This window comes from Thunnus albacares, chromosome 13 (genome assembly GCF_914725855.1).
Source record: "Thunnus albacares chromosome 13, fThuAlb1.1, whole genome shotgun sequence".
In the NCBI taxonomy this organism is placed as follows: Eukaryota; Metazoa; Chordata; class Actinopteri; order Scombriformes; family Scombridae; genus Thunnus; species Thunnus albacares.
In genome coordinates, this window is record NC_058118.1 from 2839066 (window position 1) to 2853289 (window position 14224).

General features: G+C 38.8%; 1 protein-coding gene and 1 long non-coding RNA gene across 2 annotated transcripts in view; one reads left to right on the forward strand and one right to left on the reverse strand.

Moving 5' to 3' along the window:
• LOC122995063 overlaps positions 1 to 8197 on the forward strand; it is a 37361-nt gene extending 29164 nt beyond the window's left edge. Inside the window, exons 4-5 of the long non-coding RNA XR_006406717.1 lie at positions 3548 to 3711; positions 3833 to 8197. This is a non-coding gene — a long non-coding RNA (uncharacterized LOC122995063). The remainder of the gene's footprint in view (positions 1 to 3547; positions 3712 to 3832) is intronic.
• The window catches only part of opcml (opioid binding protein/cell adhesion molecule-like), a 351351-nt gene that overhangs the window by 322057 nt on the left and 15070 nt on the right, over positions 1 to 14224 (reverse strand). The window lies entirely within an intron of this gene.

A 14224-nucleotide genomic window follows, 5' to 3' on the forward strand; every position in this document is an offset into this window, starting at 1 on the left:
ATGTTAATGAATTGTAATAACTTTGATGATACCCTAACTTTTCATCTAGCACCATTATCAGGTTTCAATACATTTCAATATGTTCAACACTTCCTCCAGTACCCTCAGAACTAATGATATTCCCATCAGCCTCAGCTGTACTTTGTGTTTACTGTTAATTAGCACATTAGCAGGCTAAAAAGCTAAGGTAGTGCACATTGTAAATATTATACCCTCTTAGCATATGTAAAAATTGTTATTGTGAGCATATCAGCATGCTAATGTTAGCATTTTTAGCTCAACACACCGCACTGTACCCTCACAGAGCAGTTAGCACGGCAGTTGACTCCTTGGAAATGCAAAAAGCTCAATATGTGGGTTGATGAGAGAGTAGCTGAGACTCAAATTTTCAGATTGTAGAACTGTATGAAAGCCTTCCTGAAACTTCCTTTTCAGTTGCCATCTGAGTCACCTCTGAATAACACCTGAAAAAACAGATGATTGTTTACACATTAAAAGTGCCAGTGTGACGCCTGTAAGCTGCTCTGCTCAGGGAGTCAGTGCATTCATTCCTGTGGTATGCTCATTGTGTCTTGGTGTTTTTTGTCGTGACTGAATCCTCTAATACTAAAACCTGTAAACCTATCGAGATTTCTGACTCACCAGCAAGCGTAAGATATCTCGCCTTTTTCATATCACTTGTGTGTCACATCCAAACTCTGTAGCATGTGTTTTTTTGACCCTGACATTTCTTCAGGCATTCTCTTGAGCTGAGCACACTGGCTTTCACTTAGGAGCAAGATTGTCAGGAACACCGGTGTTTTATGATAAGGTCACATGGACTGTGTTATAGAGAAAGAAGTTGGCTGCATGTATCATATTTAACAAATCAAAAATTTCAGCTATTGTTCTGATTCACTTACATAATCATATTTTGTCAAATTAACTTCACCAATAAAAACATTAAGAAAAGAAGCCTTGGCAGTCTATTGGCATCAATTCTCTTTCTGCTGAAACCTTTGGCTAGATGTGTGCATTTTCTCGTTTAGTAATGGCTGCAGACAAATTTATAAGAGGATCACAAAAAGTTCAGTATTGGGATTCTTTGTTGTATGTTTTTGTTCTACAAACAGCAGCTGTATTTGATATAATTTTGCATATGCATCATTTTGTCTTTCAAATCTGAAACATTTTATCATAGATGTATAAAATTCCTTACCGTTGTTTTAGTGTGTATCTATTTTGTAAAAATAAGCCAATCCAGTGTCAACATTGTTATTCAGTACAATATGACACAAACACCAGGGATGTGATTTAACATTACAGTAACAGATGTGGGATCTTTCTCCCATGCACACACAATTTTTACCACCCTCTCCATCATGCACAATATGTCATCTAGCAATACAATTTACCATTAACTAGAGATCTAGTAAAAGCAACCTGTTGTTACACCAATTCAGCTTTAATATGTGTTTTGGATTAGCGTTAGATGTGTGATTTCATTTTAGTTTACCGTACAGTTCTGTTGTAATGTGTCACAAATTACTCTCTAGTAATAAGTCTAGTAAGGATCTAACAATGGGAAATAAAGATGCAATGTCCTGGCAGCTTCCATAGCCTAATGTTACTGGGGTTGTATAGTGACATGGCATTAAAAGGTCTGATAACTTAACTAGTTTGGGAGTAGGGCATCAAGGAAGCATGTATCACACTATGTATTACTTACAAACTCACTGGGACTCTGAAAAACATCCAGGCTACGAGGGATGTGTTAAGTAGCGACCAGATGTGACCTGATGCAGTTTGACTTTAGTTAAGGGTACAATTTTCTTCTAATTAGCGACAAATGACCCTGTATGAAAGTGAAACTATGTTAAATGAAGGCCAAAAAAATACATTGTCCTCTGAGCTCTCAGTGTTTTGTCTGACTATTATAAAGGGTATGTGTGATATAATAGGGCATTAGATTGATGTAATTACAGTCTATGTTGTCTCATGAAGTTATCATAGGTCCATGTTGGTAGCATTAAACGTGGTGTCTAATTACAGCATAATTTGATAGTAAGGGTAGAATAGCGTCTAACTGTAGCATATTTTGGATCTGATATGGATTTGTATTTGATTTCTAATAAGGTACCTTTAAGACAAGAAAAAGACACAAAAAATAATGATTTATCCTTAAATCTCTATTTTTAAGAACTTTCTCTTAATTATGTTAATATATAATCCAATCAAAAAAAACTATAGAGGATATAATGACATGAAATTAAAGCTGGAATTAGCCTTAAACAATTGTTTCACTAGCAAGAACCACGCCACAACAATATGTTGTTTAAAGGTTTAATGGAATTCAGGAGGTATTGAATATTGAGGATAGATGAATGGATGTGATTGAGGATAGAAGGAAGATGTCATCTGTTGGGCTGGTCTGGGAGGATGTACTGAAGACCGGGCGGAGGGAGACTCAGTGCGGGGGTTCCGTCTCAGGCATATTTCCACCCGAGCTGATCACTGGCCCCCAAAAGAGTCAGGTTTAAATAGAACCGATTTGAACGTGAGCTCTGTTTCAGTGAGGAAGAGTGGGTGTTGAGGTGATGCCTTAGTGGCAGATGCTGAGAAGGTCAGATGTGAGTGGCAGGTGTCTAGCTGGGAGAGCTGGTTCCTGTTTATACCAGTGTTTTATTAACATGGTAACATGAGAATGGGAGGTTGAAGGATAATGGAAGCCAGTGACTAGTTTGATAAAGGAGTTGATTCCTGCTAAGTAGGTCTGGATAGTGGAGGACCGGATTTTGGATGGAATGAGCATGGGTGATGAAATTGCAGATGGACATGATGTCCAGAGGGAGAAAAGGCAGCTGGTAGGCTGGTAGGCCGAGAGGTACGGCTCGTAAAGCGCAGATGAAGGAGAACAGGACTCTGAGTCAAGGGATTTGAACACTGGGGGCCAAGCAGAGGCGAACCATCTCCCTTCATAGTGGAGGGAGCCACATCTGTGTGAAGTTGAATGTTGGCTGGGGGATGAAAAAGAAGGAAATGCCATTCCAAGAAGATGGGAAATTTAGTCACATGCACATTTCCATTTTACAGGCATCGTCCATGATGATCGTGGAGAGAGGGAACAGCAGCAGCCTTAGACAAAAGGATGGACAAGAAAGATTTGCTTGAGGAATTGGAATGGATGGCATAATTAAGATAGCCAAGGAGGGCTAATAGCTGGCGTTTGGTGAATCTGTCTGCCAGGAGGTAATTTGACAGGAGCAGAGAGATGCGCTGTATTTTCTCCGAGGGCAGAGATGCCTTAAAGGAAATTGAGTCTGGTGTGATGCCAAGGAACTCAATGGAAGTGCCAGGCCCTGATGTTTACTCCTCAGAAAGAGGGACGCCGAGTTCAGAGAAAGAGTTTGTGAGCGCATTAAGCCCGTGGCAAGGAGGTGAGGGTGGTGGGATGACAACGAGAGAATAATCAAGAAAATGGATAATGTAAGGGAGACTGTGGATGTTTGTCAGGATCCAGCATAGGGCTTCTTAACGGGCGTGCTGAGTTGCTGTTTCCATTTTGCAGGCATCGTCCATAACGACCAGAGAGAAATCAGAAACAGAGGGAGAAGGCATGGTAGGGACATACAACCTGGCGCCCACCAGAGGGGGCTGATGATGCAGGCTGTGGCTGAGGCAGCGAAGGCCGTGTGATGTCACGCCTGATGACACTGGCAGCTGGTGGCTCAGGTGAGGAACCCGGAAGTTTGGGAGGTACGGAGTCTGTCGCTGCGTTGGTGGAGGCTGAATACAGTCTATAAAGTTCGGCTTTGTGTGCGTTGTGGTGAATTTGAATGCCTTTACCTTGCAGGAAACGTTGGAGGCGAGCAACGGTCCAGTCTCTGATATTCGGCTCAGTTTGTGGACGCGGAGACTGCCGCCTGGCAGATGAAGACGCACAGTGAGTGCGCCGTGGTTGAGAGCGGGGAGCTGGAAGCCTTCTTAATGGAGATAGCTGGCCTCTAGGACCATGCCCGTGGCGTCCAGCCCTCGCTGAAGAAGGAGAGGAGGCCTGAGATCTCGTTGGTGGAGGTTGAATGGAGACTCCGGCGGGACTGAGGTACGCTGATCACCGAACGCAAGCGATTGCACCGGGGTGTTTGGCTGCGGTCTGGTTGCTGCTGCGAGTCTGGTTGACCTGTGTCGAACACATCGTCATAACAGATCGCCGTCTGAATCTGTCGGGTAGATCTGCAAGTCTGGATCCATGCTAAGTAGTAAGATTTTTAGTTGTGTCTTTGTTTAAATCGAAGTTGTTGTATAAAGTGTTTAGGCGAGAAGCACTGTGTGTCTGATCTCGAGAAATGTGAGACAAACAGGGCAGGATGGGTTGACTCAGTATAAATGCTAGGTAGGTGATTAGAGGTGTGGGTGAGGTGTGGTTCTGCTCCCGAACCTAAGTTAACGAGTTAACTACATTTATATTATTGCCGTAATCAAATAATATCCATTTTCCAAAAAAGTAATTATTAGAAGGCTTATTTTCCTCACAGTTAAAGGGTAATTCTGTTTTGTTACAGCCTGGATCATGCCACAGTAGTTTTTACCAGTAGTAGATAGTGGTTACCAATGTAGAGATGGAATTTGAACTGTAAAACCTGTGCTGCTGCTGGCCTCTGTCAGCCAATCAGGGTCCATTATTGTGAGACATCTAGAGATGGTATTCAGTCATTTTGTCCAGTGTCAGCAAATGTACTCAACATCCTTCCCAAACTCACCAGCCTCAGCAATATTTTTTTCCACACAGATAAAAGCTTTTTCATCCCCGGCGTACACAACTTCTGTGAAAGTTTCATCTCATCAAACTTTGAAGAAACATGATAGACATCAATCCTGTCTAATATGCTTCCTTCAAAGCATGTTCTTGACATATAGCACTTCCAGATGGGATTCCAGCTAGCAGCAGAGAGCTTGGCCTGGTGCCACAGGTGTTTTAGACCTCAGCCAAATGGAGGGCACTCTCCCATGTGGAGTCAAACATGATTAATGAATTGACTTGCTGACAAGTGTGACAGGCCAGGTTGACAGCTGACGTCTCCCTTTACGATACATCAGTCACTCAAAAGAGTTCTTCACACAAGACAAGGGCATTAGGTGTCAGCCTCCCAGGAGGATACTATTACACATGTGAACTTAATATAGCCTGAATAATCTGGCTTCTGTTGTTAATTGGGTTTTAGTCTGTAGCTCAGAGGTAGCTATGAACTTCATTGCCGTTATGACAAACAACTTTCACTGGTAACTGGTTTGGTAGTAAGTGTATCAATTACTAATAGATGATTTGTTTATATTTTGTTAGTTCAATATTAAAGGGCTTGTATAGTGGAAAACAAGAAAAATTATCTTTGGGATGGATTAGGGTGACTCCTGTGCTGTAAAATGACTCAATTCTATCTCCTCAGTCTTTTTAAGTTACTTGAAATTTTGAAATTCACAGCTAATTAATCCAAAATGAAAATAATCATAAATTGCAGCATTAAAAAAAAACACATGCAGCTCTAATCCCAATTAAATTATTTCACCAAAAGAATCCAACATGTGAATACTGGCACAGTTCAGAAAAAAACGACCACCTGACATTTATTAGTTATTAGATTAGATGAATGTCACCACAAAACTGTGACCTGCTCGTGGTCATTAGTATGCCATTACTGTGCCCAGATGTCTGTCTCTCTGTGACTGTTACTTTCACACTGGATCATTACACTTTCAGAAATCATGACAGCTCTGCAGGTCTACTACATCTCCACTGACAAGTGTGAAATTGAGGATTTTGTATTAAAAGTCACACTATCCAACAGCGGTGGAAAGATTTATTGCAAGACCCAAAACCACAATGAAGTGCACCTGAGATGAGAGTTACTGTGATGTACAGTGCAGGCGCTGTCCGAGAAATATGTAAAATGTAACTTTTTTATGGAATTTTAATTTCAATTTGACTTTGATGACTTTATTTTAATTAGTTTTTTTTGATAGTGCAACATCCATGATAAATATCTTTGATTTTTTTTAATCAAAAGTAATATAATCATTTTATAGAGTGATATAAAACATGTTATTTGTATTGACTTTGTTCCTGATATGTTCACACAAAATAATAAGCCTACAAACTTATCAGAAACATATTAAAATGTATATCAAAACCAACTGATCACTCAAAATCTGTAAATACACATTGAACACAAGGATCCCTACAGGCACACAAGCCAGAAATCATTTTCAAGGCATCTCTTCTATTTGTGCTTTCTAGCAGCATCTCAAGATGTACGATGCTCCGCTGTTTCAAGGCTGGGGAAAATTCATGCAGATGTCCGTAGACATCTTTCACTGCTGTCCAGACATAATGGTATTTAAAGCTCTTCAAAATGCTCAGGGACATCCCAAATCATGCGTGTCAGTGTTTGGGTGTCAGCATTATGAGAACAGACAGCAAAGGAGAAGTTGAGCAAACTGTGTCCTGCTCTGCATTCTGTCATTGGCATCATTTTTTTTTTTTGTCCTTAAAAACTTTGCTCATGCAGAGTTGAAAAGGTCACTACATCCTGTACTGCACAGTTACGGCTGCTCCTAAATCAGTACGGTGGATTGGTCTTTGTCTGCATGCTAGCTAACACTTTTCATCAGCAGGAGTCTATGCTGAGCTCACTACCAGCAGGTATATTATCATACTGACATTTTACAGCATTTACATTAATTAGTGTCAAAACATTCAATATCTTCACATAATGAATGTCGCATCTGTACATTTGTTGCCATTTTCATAATGAGAAAAATGAGTGAAGGATTGCTTATGGATGTCATCATGAAACGTGTGTTATTGAGCAAAAAAAATAACATTTACAACCCTATCATCATACAATCTGTATATACACACATAAAGGAGAACTGTATTATAGGAGCTTAAAAGATTTTGGGACATTTGATGGACAACACATGATTTTTGTGAGATGAAGACATTTCACAGCCAGTATTTGCATGCTAAACATATAATATGCAATGCACAGTAAAATGTAATCCATTAAATACACTTCATTTTAGAAGGATGATTGCCACTGTTGGCAGGTAAGAAATCCAACAGGATTAGAAAGCTGTATTTATGCTAATGGTAAATATTCATATATCTCATTATCATATCACTGATATAAGTTATTCATTTATTATCAGGGTATGCCAGGGCTGCATTTTACGTAGTAAAGGCTACATGTAACATTTACTATAGATGCAAATAAAAAAGTAAAAGCTAAATCATTTCAGTTGCGCTCCATTATCAATAATGCTACCTGTCCACTTTCTGTTGCTTACTTAATTATTTATTATAATGGTGGAAAAACATTCTCAAAGCCAATACATGTGAATCACACAGTACAATCCAAACAAGCTTCACAGATTTCTCACTGTCACCAGTATTCGTTTAAGTGCTGCACCTTTAAACTCAAAAATGTTATTTATTATTATTATCATTATTATTATTAATGTCTTTTTGCTGCTTTATACATCTGGCTGATATCATTGAACTGTAATCCAAGCAAGTAAAGAGAAACGTGTATATTTGCTCCTCTGGTCTGGCCTGAGTTTGTGCCTCTTATTTATTATAATTACATTTGAGGCACTTAATTAATCAGCCCCTTTTTTCTCAAAAGATAAAGATAAATCCTTTTATGATCTTTGAAAAACAAGACAAAATATATATTCCGTTCACAACAAAGATTTTTACCCTGTTTTCCTATTCCCTCTATTCTCTAATCCAAACAAAAAATGGTCGACAGAAATGGCACATCTTTTGTTTGATAAGCACCTTGCCTGATTTGTATGACATGAACCAAAGTTTGTCCAGTATATTTTATTATATTATTGTTAGTTTCCATTTCTTTATTTTAGCATTCGCTATAAGTGTTGATATTTTTCTAGTGTTGCACACATCAAGCAAGGTCATATGTCATTCCCCATCAGGACATTGTGGAGAGTTGCACTTTGGAACACAGACTTAAAATCTTTTTTTTTTTTATTGTGTGAATTTTTTTTTTTTTTTTAAATCCAGATGGTTGGAAGAGTCTTTTAGGATGCTGGAAATATTTTAGGAAACACTGTTAAGTGTTGTTAAACGATTGTAGTTTTTCAAAAGTAGCCTGGGATTTATCTTTCAGAAAAACACTTTTATCTCTGTAGCTCTCTGAGAGGCAAGTGAGGAAAGACGTTACTGGCATTTATTGTGACTGTACACTAGCACTGCTATCTAGTTAGCTACAGCTAATGCTGTTTACACTGTACCTCCAATTTCATGTCATATTTCATATTTTGGAATAATAATGCTTTTGGGTTGCAGCTATAATTGGATAGTTTGAATCAGGCCTGAAAAGGTAAATCTGTGTTTTACAAGAACATAGCAAACATGATATACATTCATTTGTGTAGCAGGATTTAGTTTAGTCCCTTCAATCCACCTTTTTCTCTCCAGATATCTAAATTTGAGTTATCTGCTGATGTGAGATCAGTGCTCTCTTGTTTTCCCCAAATTGAAATTCATTGTGATCATTTTCATGTAGGCTAACAGGCATAGCTGTGACACTACAAACTGAGGCTGCAGTGACTGACCTATCATTTACATCCATCCGAACACTGAATTACAGCCTTCATTACAGCTTCTTTCATTTGAGAGAGAAGCTGTATTTAATGTGGATCGTTCACCTCACAGCCGATTCATATCTTGTGGATCAGATCTGTGAATTCCTACTTATTTCTTACTCTGCTAATCATCCTGCTGCCTGGGAACCACTGGACTAGAAAGGCTCTGGTTCACATTGAAGTGTCTTTAGTGCTTCCAAGAATCAGCAGAGTATTATGAATAAACACAACACATTGAGCAAACCTAAAAAAGTATGTACTGATACATGGAATCAATTTCTGAGTAGTTTTAAAAATGTTGGATAGATGAATGAATGAGTACACTTCCATAACTGAACAAGGACCACCTATAGCTTAAAAGCAAATCTCACCATGTCTATAATAAGCCTGATCTAGTACATTCAGCAAGACCAGTAACACTACACCCAAAGCGAATCCACTGGCTCATCCTCTCTGACTTTGCCCAGTGGAAGATGTTCCTCTTTAACGAATATGACCTCATCATTGCCTAGTTGAAGTCCGAGCAGCACCAATAGCAGTGACACAGTGTTGAGGGGCTGGTGCCTGCATTGCTTAAGGCAAAATAACACCAAATGAGATGTGACAGCTCAAAGAGAAAACAGGCCCAGCTGATAGGGCTAAAATGTGAACAGAAGGTCCTTTGTATCATATGCTTTAACATTTTATTAGTAGCTGCATTGAGAATGTTATGAAAAATATGATTTATTAGTAGTTCCAATGAATAAAGATAAGGTTTATCAAATTAAATAAAATTGTAGTTTAAATTGAAGCTAACTGCTCTCCTGTCTCCGACTTCTGCAAAGACTCGTGGCCTCGTGACGGATTGTATGTGTCCAGTGTTAAGTGATTGCTGCCATTCAATGACCTTGTTATTGTGAAGTATGAGAAATAAGCAGGTTTCACATTCAGCTCAGGGCTCGTCTGTTAGCGAAAGATCTGAGCTGTCCTGGTGATGTAAAAGGGGGGAGGGGGGCTGGGTCTTGCTGAAATTGTTGTTTCATCAATAAATGATGGCAGACAGAACTCTGATGGCCATGCAGCGCCTCTGATCTATGATCAAACGGAAAGTACTGTCCTGCTCTCAGACTACAAATACAGCCACACGCCATGCATCAAACACACACACGAGACACATGCGCCGACACACTAACAAATAAGTCAAACTCTTCTATCAATCGAAACACATAATACAAAGCTTAACAATGCCTTTAAAAGTTGAAGTGGTGGGGGTGGGGTGGGGTCATTTTTCTCCATCATACTTCTCATAGTTCCCATGAACCTCGGCTTTAGATTTCCAAGTTCTTTGTATCTGCTGCTCTAAAGCTTTCAAGGTGCTCACAAAACCTGTTATTTCCAGCAGGTAGATTTGAGGGCTCCAGCCAGTTTTCACTGCACTCCAAAACCAAGTGAGCTCTTGAACCTTTTCTTGTCAGGAGTGATATCCTGGCTTTGCTCCGCACACTTGGCTCAGTCAGGAGAGCTGCTCCAGCTTCTCCTGAATGTTTTTCACCTTCTTTTCCGATGTGAGGAGTGTTGCTGCTGATCTATTTGCTGCTTCTTTTCACCTCCTCCTTTTTCACCCTCAGGGAATGGATTTGTCAGGCAGGGGGGCCTTCCTGGTTTACCTCCAGACTTTTTGGTTTCCAGCATCTCTTTCAATTTTGTTGGTACCAGCTTGTGTCACCATCTGTGGTAGTCTCATACTTTTCTTTTTCAACGTCTTTTTTTTTTTTTTTAAATTTTACTGCATGATAGGATACAAAGGAGTTGTACTGTATGTTGGTGTATGTTGGTAATTTTTCACAGCCTGAAGGCTTTCTGCATGAGTTCAACAGTGACAAGTGTGATAGATGATGGAATTCCAAAAGCCAGTACTAATATTTTGTTATTAAAACTGCCAATACAGTGTTAGATCTCCTTGTCCTCCCTCTTCTGTCAGGAACCATATTATGTATTATAAGCAGCAGATTACACTTGTGGCTACTATTAGAAATGGCTAAAATGTCCTCCAAATTAAACAGCAAAACACATCATTTGTCAATGCCCTCCAGAATGAAATATCAGTACTCTCTCATCTAACGCCCCTACCGGCAGGACATTTATCAGTACCTTCCAGAACCACTTCAAATGACATGTTGGCAAAATAAATCAGTTTTCTGATCAGGGTAAGGGAAAGATCATGGTTTGGGTTAGGGGACAGCTGTGGTTATCTTATGCCCTCCTTTTTCCTCTGAAGTCTCCACCATACTAGCTTAATCTTTGCTCTACTTGAGACGTTTGAATACACTTTTTAGGTCTTATCACTCTTGTTTGGAGATTCTTCCACAATATGAACAGATGAAATTCCTGTTGATGCTTTCCATCCTGTCTAACCTCCCTTCAAACAACAACTTCTCTCCTGTTAAGTGCCTTGGACTAAAGCATGGTTTGGTTCTCGACAACTACGCTCTAGTGGTCATGTTTGTACTTTGCTCTCTGCTTCCTGTTCATGTCAGTGACTTCTTGCAGCCTGTTTACACCTATCTGCCTAAATATCAGCATTGCTGTTGCTGGTTACATGTACAGCAGCTCTGTAAAAAAAAGTCTTGTTTGCTTGTGGTGACATGCTTTGGTCTGAATATAAAGACTGTGTATGAGAGGACTTAGTGTAGCCCCATCTTTGCAAAGCTTGTGATTATTGATGTGAAACTGACAGCGTTGTAACAAGTACATCTCATTTCATAAGGTCGAGGCCAAGGCAGTGCTTCCAGTTTTTTCCATCTATCACTGTAAAAGTTTGAGTGACATCGACAGTATGTAACTGAACTCCAGCTGACATCTGCACCTCTGCACTTAACTTCCTTTTCATGTTTCTATTCTCATTTCTCTTTTATGTGGCAACATCCTGAAGCTAAGATGTTTTCTTCCACATTTCTGTTCAGCTCAGAGAAGGTTGATGTTCATGACCTTTTAGTTTCTCACACTCTGCTGTGAGCATTAAGAAAATCCACGCACTGCTCCTGCTGTGCTGCTTTCTTCTCACAGTATGCCTGCTTCATGTTTTGCTTGCTTTTTTTTTTTTTTTTTTTTTTTTTTTTTTTTTTTTACAGAAAAAATTTAAATGCACAGGCAAGAATGTGGGTTTGGATAAAAATGATTCATTTCTGATCTTTAATCTCATTACAAAGAGAAGTCATGAGCTCACATATAATTATGCTTTCAAAACATTGTTGTAGACAGTTGAAAAAGGAGCTTAATTTAGCTGAACTGCTCCAGTTGTGGGAATGGGTAATTTGGTTACTACACTGTAAAAGATCATACAGTAATTTAGTAGAATCAACTAATATTTTGTTATTTACTTAACTTAAATATATAACTTAATTAATTTCAACTTTAATTCAATATACAAATTTGGTATGGATGGTCTGGTTTTTATTTCAATACTATACAATACTACAGAACTTATAAACATGAGTTCTTCTGACTTTTGACTTGAAATGATGAGTTGAATGAAACTGCTGTTGAGAGTTCATTCAACTCATTAAATTAAGTTTCTAAAGAAACACAGTTAACATGTTAACAGACGTGTCAGCATGTATTATTTGAGAGTTAAAATTCTCTCAAGACCCTTATTTTGTAATTTGAAGAAAACATACTTGATGGAAACTTGCTGTGTGTCTGTAATACATGTTAAAATAAGTCGTGTTTTTTTCTTTTAAAATATTTTTTTTAAAAAGCCAAACCACAATGAAGGTTAGTATTGAATTCAGTCACTACCCCCATACACTGAGGGCAGCTTTGCATGCTATTTTTATACTGACTCTACAGAGTAACAGCAGCAACCACAGCTGTGTCAAATGGAAAGCTGACTCTTCCAATTAAGACAATGTATTGTAAATACAACCAAATTTAATCTGAATTAGATTTAAACTTTAAAATCAACTACCTGAGCAGTTCAATAAATTAAGAGATCTTAATCCACCAAACGAGGTTAAGAGTTTATACAACATGCAGTATTCAGTCAAGATAACTCTTGGTGGTGTTAGAACTATTTTTATTTGTTAATTTAAGCTCAAATTTGAAGGCAGCCCTTTCACTTATACCTTTAAGTTGAAACTTTTTCTTTTTTAAGTTAACAACATGTAACAGTGCATGCAGGTTAGTTTAGATGGTATCCTAGCTACGCAACGAGCAGCTTTAACAGTACAGTGAAGTAAAACATGAAAATACAAATGGAAGTATGCATTTTGAACTAATGAAGTGAGCAGATGTTATCCAGAATAGACGTCAAGGCCACCATTGGCCCCTGATGATATCCAGGAATTTCACATAAAATTTAATTACATTGTCAGAGTCTTTGTTGTTATAAACAAAGAGTAAATTTAGAAAAAGTACAAACTTCAAGTTTAATGCTGCCTGAGTCATTAATGCTTGAAGTCAGCCATCACAAAATAGGGTTATGTACCCCAAGGGAAGAACTTATAAAGGTCACTGCCATTTCCAAACACACACAGCACTGGTACAGAACTGAGTTGCATAACTGAATGCAATCATTGTGGGCAACAAATGAAATAGTATTATAAAATATTAACTCGTTCATTAAAAATAATGATTGCTTCTTCTTATCAGTATGGGTTGAAAACATGCAACCAGCAGCTTGGTAGTGAGTCTTTTTGTTCTAGCTGTTTTCTGGGTGACTAGGTTCCAGTACTTGTGTAAACAGTGAGGCAGTGCCATGACCTCGCTGTGACTCCATTCAGAAACACACTTCTGGCAGTTAACAAAAGTGAATTCTTTTTGAAAGGGGGCACAGAGTTCCATTTGTAAAATGCAGCATATGAGTGTGTAGGACTGTGTTAGTAGGCAAGTCCACCACTCACTGGCCTAGATACAGTACCAGTTTTGGACCTGGCTGTGTTTGTGTGAGGCAGTGAATGTGGAGACTAACACAAAAGAAATGTAGCTCTTTACAACCAAGCATGACCACATATAGTAGATGCACTTATGATTTGGTGCACAGATATTCAAAGGCCTTGTTTTTTGACTAATTGGTACATACAAAGTAATTCAGTAATTATTATTAGGACTCTTACACAGTTGATGCTATAGACACTGTGATTCATTTCCAAATTGACCAAAACAGAGCACTACTCTGTTCAGGTATCTGTTGAGATATACATATATATACACACACACACATATATACATGGATGCCTAATAGCACTAAAAGAAATACATGCAATGTTGAGCTTGGGTTGGCCAGAAATAAGAATCATGTTCTCTGCAGGGTCCAGACGCTGAACTAGGGCACAGCTAATCTCAAGAAGGCAACATTTTGCATTTTACATTCTACAGCCATGCTAGAGGCTCTGTGAGGCTGTACTTAAGGTGCCAGTAGACTCTGTCAGAACTGCTTGCCGGATGGTCAAATAGCTTTGGAACTCTCTCTCCCACACTTTTCTGATGTCTGATTCACTTCCACCTCATGCTGTGATTGGCCAGCTGTGCGGAAGTGAGTAAGAAGCCAAGGGACACAACTATTATTACATTACATTAACATTATTACAACATTATGAATGCT